The sequence below is a fragment of the Symphodus melops genome (genome assembly GCF_947650265.1).
Source record: "Symphodus melops genome assembly, chromosome: 2".
In the NCBI taxonomy this organism is placed as follows: Eukaryota; Metazoa; Chordata; class Actinopteri; order Labriformes; family Labridae; genus Symphodus; species Symphodus melops.
In genome coordinates this window covers 3,750,333-3,760,410 of record NC_136692.1, presented here as the reverse complement: position 1 = coordinate 3,760,410, position 10,078 = coordinate 3,750,333, and the positions used below count along the sequence as shown (strand labels likewise).

General features: G+C 38.9%; 1 long non-coding RNA gene across 1 annotated transcript; it reads left to right on the top strand.

The window, feature by feature from the left end:
- Positions 1–1,396: 1,396 nt before the first annotated feature.
- Positions 1,397–2,018, top strand: LOC306820391. The gene is made up of 3 exons (XR_013778665.1): positions 1,397–1,522; positions 1,665–1,726; positions 1,837–2,018. It is a non-coding gene; the product is annotated as an uncharacterized lncRNA (long non-coding RNA).
- The last annotated feature ends 8,060 nt before the right edge of the window (positions 2,019–10,078 follow it).

Genomic DNA, 10,078 nt, shown 5'->3' with positions numbered 1-10,078 from the left:
TCATCAGGATGTTTTTACATCAAAAGAAGAAGAATACTTTCATTCTCATGCCCTTGTTAGTTTGTCTTCCTGTACAGCTGTGCTCATTTTAAACTCATGTTATGATCTTGTTTTTATTCCAGCAGTGGTTTCATTGAGTCCTGACTGTGTGTGTGGATCAGTGTTTAAGATGATGGTCAGACCAGGAGACAACATCACTCTCTACTGCGACTGCAAAACATCACCTGGAGGTTCCATAGTGTGGAATAGGAAATGTTACCTTGATAGCAGGCCTACACATCATCTTAATGATGGACCCAATGGATTTACAAAAAGTCTTCCTCCAAATTTCCACTTAGTGAAGAATCAGTCCTCTGACTCGTACGACCTGCTGATCCTGAACATCACTGAGTCAGATGAAGGTTTTTACTACTGTGGAACCAAAACGGAAATATCAAGTTATTCTCGTAGTTACAGATACAGCAACATCACAACAAGGATCAGATTAAGTAAGTATGCTCTGTCTTTGTGTGATTGTGAATTCAATAAATTCAATAATTTCAATAAAAATAAAAGGTTTTTATGCAAAAGACTCACAAACGGAACCAACATGTGTATTGTAGCATGTGGAGAGTTTGCCAGATCATTTAAGGCTCAAATAGTGTAAAGACTGCTGAAAGAAGTTATTGCAATAATGGGCTCAATTACACATCATTTAAAAAGGAATACATATTTATAAAATAATTCTTAAAGGGGCAAAGTAGCACATGTCTATCCACCGGCAACACTCTCTAAAGAGCACAAGGGGAGGCTCTCAGCGATGCCAGACCACAAAAACATCTGCTGAGATCATCAGGCAATAATATCTGTAATTCAAGTTATTTAGATGTAAATAACTGAAGTCGATAGCAAGTGTTTACATCATAACTTGAATCCTGTTGTCCACTAGAGGCATGCTGCAGAAACACAGGAAGTCACATACACACCCATTCAAAAAAGCCAGTTTTTACAGCAGAAATGAACATGTTTACAACCTGGTCTTCATCGGCAGACACTGTACTGGAGGTGAATCTTTTTGACACTTCATTTGATGAGGTATAGGAGTTAATCACAATATAGCCTGTAGCTGACCTGATGGACAGGTGGGCACGTTGTAGCAGTTTGGCAGGAGGCTGAAAACCCGCCTCAGCTCTCAGTTTGTCTTTAGACTGACTGAGAGTTAGACTGAGACAACATTTCAAACCTGGTGAACGACACTGATGGGACTCCAAAGCCCCCTGCAGGAACAGATGGGTGGCGTTACTCAGGTGTCGTCCAGTAATTCTTACAGTCTGTGGCTGCACACCAGAGAAAAATGAGATAAGCTGTAAACCAACATTTTAAACATCTAATACACATTCTACATTTTACCTAGACTCCTGTGACTCCGGTCCACACTGTGTTGAGCCTGGTGTATCTTGGATGATGGTGTTCAGTCCAGCCATCACGGTCCTCTCCACCTTCCTGTGCCTGACTCTTGTTTATCTCTGCAGTCAGAATGCAGGTAAATACACTACAATCACTTTTTACCTTTTAAGTACAGACATTTTCAATCCACTTAAATACAAATGAATCATATTTATTATGGATTAATGAAAGAAACAAGTCTCTGTCTAACAAGAAACCTATTATTTCTGATTGTACAGATAAACAAGCTGAAATGACTGAGAGAAGAGCTGACATGGGAGAGGAAACCTCAGTGAATCAGGTAAGGACTTTCTTTAGTGTTTTCATGGTCTCAGACCCATTCGACATCTCAGCAGCAGTAGAGACTCTGTACTAATGACACTCATGTTACTGTGTCTGAATACCTTTCAGGGTGAAGACGCATGTCTCACAAGAGTTGTGTTCTTGGTTGCTGATGGAAACCCAAAACCTGATCCATGATCAACCTTAAAGTTGAAAGCCACCCCTGTCATACACATAAATACGTCAATCTCAATGTACCATATGAATTTTCACATTAAATGTTTAAATAAATATTAACGTGGCACGGTCCTTACATCGAGCTATTAGACTGTCTACTTCTGTTTCTTATGCATCAGTTTCTCTGTGTTAATAGAAAAAGCTGATTAAACATACTGTGCAGCCAACAAAGGCTCACGTGTGTTGATAAGTGTATAGCAGGGTTTACAAAGTGATTTAATGTACCAACAAGAGCACGCTGAAGACCCCATCACAAAGAACCCGACAACGTGAACTGAGAACCAAAGAAGGACCAAGTGCATGAGGTAAAAGCAGTTAAAACGACAAAAAGGAAGCTAAAAAAGAGCAGCAATAAAATAAATAAAACCCATCAAAGCAACAAAAGGAAAAATAAATAACAGCCACACATACAATAAAGGCAATTCAAGTACATAGAGGATGTTAGGGGGGGTAACACATTGAGAAAATGAAAGTGCAGGTAAAGATGAAACAAAAAGGAACAGATTACCACAACAGATAAAACGTCTTCGGAGTGTATTGTCATCAAAAAATGCCTCATTGTGTAACATCTGCAAAAAAAAAAGTTTCCGGCACACTGACCAATCACAGCGTCTGCTTCCTTTCATGGAAACATGTAGATGAGGTGTCAGTGAGAGCTGTGTCTCTGTCTTTACGTCTCAGAGCTCGTCACTCATGGAGGGCCGTCACCTTGTTCTGCTCCTGCTCTCAGGTAATTCTTTTGATTCATAGTTTGGAGGATTTCATCAGGATGTTTTTACATCAAAAGAAGAAGAACACTTTTGTTCTCGTGCCCTTGTTAGTTTGTCTTCCTGTACAGCTGTGCACATTTTAAACTGATGTTATGATCTTGTTTTTATTCCAGCAGTGGTTTCATTGAGTCCTGACTGTGTGTGTGGATCAGTGTTGGAGGTGAAGTTCAGATCAGGAGACAACATCACTCTCTACTGTGACTGCAAACGATCACCTGGAGTTTATATAGTGTGGTTCAGGAACTGTTCTCATGACAATCAGCCTTCACTCGTTCTTAAACACAAGAAGGAGCCATGGACAAAAAATCCTCCTGCCAATTTTCAATTATTGAGGAACCAGACCTCTGACTCCTACGACCTGCTGATCCTGAACATCACTGCGTCGTTTGAAGGTCTTTACTACTGTGGAACTGAAAAACAAATACTGGAGGAAAATAAATACCTGACTTATAGATATATTTACACCTACGGCAACGAAACAACACGGCTCATATTCAGTGAGTATGCTCTGTCTTTGATTTCAGTGGAATAAATCATTTGAATTAAAAACAATCATGAACAACAATTTAATGCAAAAGACCAACGACAAACTTTATTATATTGTAGTTGTAGAGAGTCGTGCTACAATAAACATCGCACTAAGTAATGGTTGCAATAATGAGCTCAAACTACACGTCATTTAAAAGAAAAAGAATTGTGAAATAATTTGTAGAAAATGTCCATCAACTGGCAACACTCAAGGAAAACACAAAGGGAGGCTCTTAGCAGACTGACACGCCGATGTCAGACCATAATATCATCCTCTGAAATCATCAGGCAGCACACTTGGACACTTTTTTTTTTTGAAAGGGTTTTTTTTTTTTTTTTTTTTGACTAAGGCGACTCTGGTCCACACCGTGTTGAGCCTGGTGTATCTTGGATGATGGTGTTCAGTCCAGCCATCACGGTCCTCTCCAGCTTCCTGTGCCTGACTCTTGTTTATCTCTGCAGTCAGAATGCAGGTAAATACACTACAATCACTTTTTACCTGTTAAGTACAGACATTTTCAATCCACTTAAATACAAATGAATCATATTTATTATGGATTAATGAAAGAAACAAGTCTCTGTCTAACAAGAAACCTATTATTTATGATTGTACAGATCAAAAAGCTGAAATGACTGAGAGAAGACCTGACATGGGAGAGGAAACCTCAGTGAATCAGGTAAGGACTTTCTTTAGTGTTTTCATGGTCTCAGACCCATTCGACATCTCTGCAGCAGTAGAGACTCTGTACTAATGACACTCATGTTACTGTGTCTGATTACCTTTCAGGGTGAAGACGCATGTCTCACAAGAGTTGTGTTCTTGGTTGCTGATGGACAGAAGAAATAGACCAGCTTTGTATGAGCGGACGTCACACAAGCTTCTCACAAAGTCATTACCTTCTGATTTTAAAAAGACCTGTGATATTTGTACACAGTCCTAAAACATGTAGCATCATTTAAAAGGGAAATAAACAGGCTATCCAACAGTACTAGATTTATTGCCAAGAAGCATTGTTACAACAAAGAAATAATCTACCAAACACAAATGTCCTTACTTTGTGTGCGATGTTTATATGAGAACATTATACAAATAGTTTATTTGTTCCTTTGTTGTAGAGCTGTTACATCCTCGATGTATTTATAGCAGAATAGGTGCAGAAGTCAGACGTCTGTGGTTCCTCCTTCCTCTTTGGTCTCTTTGATTTCTGTCGGATCTCCACAGCAGCATAGCACACATCTTCATCCTGAGGTTGGATATTTGTCGTTTAGAAGCCCAAACTTGAACATATTTAATACTTTGATCAACTTTAATGATAGATACCTGGCTCTGTGTTGGAGGACTTTGAGTGTCCGGTCTTTGCTGATCAACAGGATGTTCTTCAGCTGCAGGAATAAATATAACATCAGTACAAAGACACTCACACTGTGGAAGAGACTTGAAGGTGTCTCTGTGATTGAAAACAATTATGTGGATACATATTCATGAAAAAGTGAGGTAGTTACCCTTCTTACAGCAGCGATAGACCATAAGTGAGGAGAGGAGAGAGGAGACAATAGATAGAACTGGACACAGACAGACGATCAGAATCCAGCACACATCACAGTGCTGTGGCTCAGTGGGGCAACGAGACTCATCGTGTTCTGCATCTAAATGAAAGTTGTGTTGATTACGTTCATTTAACACTGATCTAAAGACACAAATCTAAAAAGTTGGGACATAATAAAAAACACATTGAAAGTCCATACATGTACTGTGTTTGAATGAAAATATGAGTGCAGTCTCCAGCATGTGTGCGACTGTTCCTCGCCCTCCACGTAACCTGCAGTCGTCCCTCATGATTATATAAAGAGAGCATCACTGAGAGGCAGAGACTGTCTGAAGTAAAGATACGGATGGGTTCACCACTCTGCCAAAGTTGGTGAACTAGCTGTCAAGCTGGCAAATAAAGCAACACGAAAAAGGATATTTCTCCAATAAAAAATTGCGAAGAATATGGAGACTGCATTGACTGCAGTACACAATATCGTGAAAATATTCTATATATACATACATATAAAGATCTGCATGTTATTTACTGTAAACATCCGATGTGTGTTTTTTGTTCTTAGTTCAAACAAATTCATATTAAATAATTTAATTTAAGAATATTAAATATTTTTAAACTCATCACAATGTGTTTTATTTTAACTTTACACAATAAAACATGTTTTCTTACCAAATAAAAGACATCCTGTGAAAGTCAATGTTCTGAAATCAATATGTTTGAGAATTTAATTTAGCAGAGATTGAGTCTATCTATATTAATGTGTGTGTGTGTGTGTATATATATATATATATATATATATATATATATATGTGTGTGTGTGTGTGTGTGTGTGTGTGTGTGTGTGTGTGTGTGTGTCTGTGCGTTCAACTATTCTTTTTCTTCCTGTCATTTTTTTTATTTTTACTACACAAACACCTCCTGATGGCTTGTTGGTCCAAGTTGTATTAAATCTGATTTATTAAGTTAATAGTATGTTTGTCTGCCACTTTCTTCAGAGTTAGTTGAAGTCATATTGGTGATTGATTATTTGGTGATCATCTCTCTACGTGTCCCGGTCAAATTTGTTGTATCGTTCCTGTTCAGTACTTTCGTTGCAAATTAATAACTCATTTTAAATAAGTATGGCGATTTTAGCAGATGACTTTGCGGTCTGATATCCTTATTTCAGTGCATTGTTTGTTTTTATCATCCAAATAACAAAATCTACTGAAATCACAGTCACACAAAGACAGAGCATACTCACTGAATATGAGCCTTGTTGTGATGTTGCTGTAGCTGTAAATATATCTATAAGTTATTTTTTCCTTATCCTCCACTTTTGGTTCTTCAGTTCCACAGTAGTAAAGACCTTCATCTGACTCAGTGATGTTCAGGATCCGCAGGTCGTACGAGTCAGAGAACTGGTTCTTTAATAGGTGGAAATTGGCAGGAAGATTTTGTGTCAAAAGATCCTTGTTAAGCTTTAGAACGAGTGAAGGCTGATTTTCATGAGAACAGTTCCTGAACCACACTATGTAAACTCCAGGTGATGGTTTGCAGTCACAGTAGAGAGTGATGTTGTCTCCTGATCTGAACTTCACCTCCAACACTGATCCACACACACAGTCAGGACTCAATGAAACCACTGCCGGAATAAAAACAAGGTCATAACATCAGTTTAAAATGAGCACAGCTGTACAGGAAGACAAACTAACAAGGGCACGAGAACGAAAGTATTCTTCTTCTTTTGATGTAAAAACATCCTGATGAAATCCTCCAAACTATGAATCAAAAGAATTACCTGAGAGCAGGAGCAGAACAAGGTGACGGCCCTCCATGAGTGACGAGCTCTGAGACGTAAAGACAGAGACACAGCTCTCACTGACACCTCACTCATGAAGATGTTTCCATGACAGGAAGCAGACGCTGTGATTGGCCAATGAGGTTGAACACTTTTTTTTATTTTATTTTTTTGGTAGATGTTACACAATGAGACATTTCCGACTTTGACGTCTTATTCTCTCATCGTGTCTCCCTCAGTGAACTTGAATGACGTTTATTTAATTGCTATTATCTTCTTTTAATCACTTACTTGACCGTACCTCTGTGGTCTCAGCTCATGTTGTTGGCTTCTTGTGATACTCGGGTTAATCATGTTGTTTGACATTTTTATTGTTCTCCTTTTTTAATTTATTAAAATTTGCTGCACATTTTAGTCGGGAGATTTGCAGCATTATTAATCAGTCAGCTGAAGAGTTAAGAAGACTGAGCAGGTCTGTTTTTTATCACTGTGAGACCCCTGGTCTACTAAATGAGACATTTCAAGAACCAATAAAAACAGAAAGTGTCTCCTGCTGGCCAGAGGGTGGCAGTGTGTGGACTGACTTACTAACGTCTGATGAAGTGGCTGATGAGCAACCATAAATCAAAACCCATTAACTTAGTGGATAAGGGCTTCTGAATAGCTGTGCACTGCAGTGACCTCTATGTGTGGAAGAGTAATGTGCATGAGTGCATGAACGCTGGTTAAATCAAGAGGTCGTGTTGTGGATAGAAAACGACAAATAACGATGAGATGAGAAGAGATTTTTAAATAGATAATGTGGCATCACTCTGTTAATGATTTATATATAATAAATATTTTCAACATTACTGACAAACTTCAAAGGAACTTCATGTTGACATTATGCCGACCGTTCTGCTGGTGGCTTGTTGGTGGTTTGTGTTGTTGTACCTTCTCCTGTGTCAGAGCGGCAACCACACGTAGTTTCCATCATACGTATACTCACATGCACACACACACGCACACACACACACACACTCACACACACACACACACACTCACACTGACACAGACAACAAAAGTGGTCACTATGTTTTCACTTTTTGTGAAGTTAAACTTTTGTCAAATAAATGAGTTTGACCTTGAAACTTTGAGTATCAGAGTGATCCATGTTTCTGTCTGGACTCTGAGCCTCACGTCTTCTTTGGGTTTTGTAAATACTTTATATTCAACACCCAAAGGGGGTTCAATTAATGCAATAATTTGAAACCAGGAACAGGTCCCGTCATGTTTCCTGGTCCCTGATTGGTTGCTGGGATCTAATATTTGCAACTAGCTTAGCTTCTGCATGATAGCCAGTCTTCCTATGAAGCATTGAAAACGCATCATTTTTTCTTTCTCACCATTTTGAAATTTTCTGTCTCTGATCTGTTTGGTTGTCTGTAATTTAACAGTTTCTAGCACTTAAAATGTAACAGCTTGATTTTCACATTTCTGCACTGAAATGGATCCATAACGTTTCATACACAACCTGTTTTCAGGCAATTTCTTTTATTTTCTGGCGCACAATTCTGAGAACGATCAGAAATGTTTTACAGGAAACCCAAAGTGACAAACAGACCCTCGTGCAACACTCGTGTAAACACTCTGCTGCAGAAAACATTGAAGTGTCTTAATTCAAGCAAAAACCTCAGTTGGACATTCATCAGCTCTGCAGACACCACAGCTACATTTAGACGCACAATAAGACACTAGTCACTGGTTGTGTGTCTCTGCATGTCCTGTGGAAGGAAGCCACGACCACACAGGCGTTGTTCTCACTCTGCTTCACTTTTCTTTTATTCAGGTGTAAAAATCCACAGCACACAGTTATCAGTAATGTATCATGCTAATGTAAAAGACTCACATCTTCAGCTCGTGTGGACAGCTCATAACCCTTCAAATCCAGTTCACAGTTACGCTATTAAACAACCATGTAGCAACAAATTCATCTTCTCTGTAAGGAAAATCAACATGGAGGTGAATTCTTCTTCTGTTTAACAAAGAAGAGTGCACATGTTAATTCTAGGACTGAATTGTGCTCTCTTTCATACACCAGTCAATCCCATATTAAATATGGAGAACGATCTCAGATCAAGGCACACTGAAGGCCTCTGAATACTTGTTTGAGGTTTGAATGTTGGGTCAATTGTTTGCATATTTGGATCTTTTTTTTACTTTTTATATATCAAATGGAGTCACCGAGATCTGCAAGAACATTTTTCAGACTTTCCTCTGACAATAACGTTCTCTCTGTCGATCAATATTTCTGAATCTATGTCATGAGGGTGACCACGTCCCACCTTTGTAAGATTAAATGAGGTCAGCTCTGGGTGCTCTCAGGATGCAGAGTGTAGCACATGTTCAGTGAGGTTTCATCTGCATTCTCATGTCTACATTTAAAACATCGTACTGGAAAGAGAGGCGAGCAGGTTCCTGTCTCGACCAACATTCAACACCAGTCAGGATGGCACTCTCCAACCGTCCATGGTGTCTTGTGGTCCGTGCTGGACGGAGCCCAGCTTCCGTTCATTACTGCTAGTTAACGTGAGCACGAGTTTAAAAACAGTGCTGCAGAGTTTTGTTGCAAAACATTTACACTCATGTGATCTTGGTTTTAAACTGACCTATGGTTTCATTGTGTTTTGTTTTCCAGGTGTGTTCAGCACAGAAGGTAAAGGCTGATTTCTTAATGTTTGTGTTTATTAGTGAAGCCCTCAACATTAGTCAGTCACTCAGTCTAGTCAGATACTGATTATCAGCCCAGATAAATAGAGAAGTGATGTTTAACTAAAATGTGTCACAGAAGAAGTTGTGATGTTTCATGATCATATGTGTTACAACAACAACACAGACTGTGAAAAAAACCTGCTGTCAAATCATTTACAGATTAGGATTAGAAAACAACGTGATAAACCTGAACATCATTTGAACCCAAGAAACACAAGAACCCAACATGTAATCATTTAAATGAATGAAAGTCATTAAAGTTCACTGAGGATGTCAGGGAAAGACACGATGAGAGAATCAGACATCAAAGTCCAAAATGTCTCGTTGTATAACATCTACCAAAAAAAAAATCAAAAAAAGTGTTCAACCTCACTGACCAATCACAGCGTCTGCTTCCTTTCATGGAAACATGTAGATGAGGTGTCAGTGAGAGCTGTGTCTCTGTCTTTACATCTCAGAGCTCGTCACTCATGGAGGGCCGTCACCTTGTTCTGCTCCTGCTCTCAGGTAATTCTTTTGATTCATAGTTTGGAGGATTTCATCAGGATGTTTTTACATCAAAAGAAGAAGAATACTTTTGTTCTTGTGCCCTTGTTAGTTTGTCTTCCTGTACAGCTGTGCTCATTTTAAACTGATGTTTTGACCTTGTTTTTATTCCAGCAGTGGTTTCATTGAGTCTTGACTGTGTTTGTGGATCAGTGTTGGAGGTGAAGTTCAGATCAGGAGACAACATCACTCTCTACTGCGACTGCAAACAA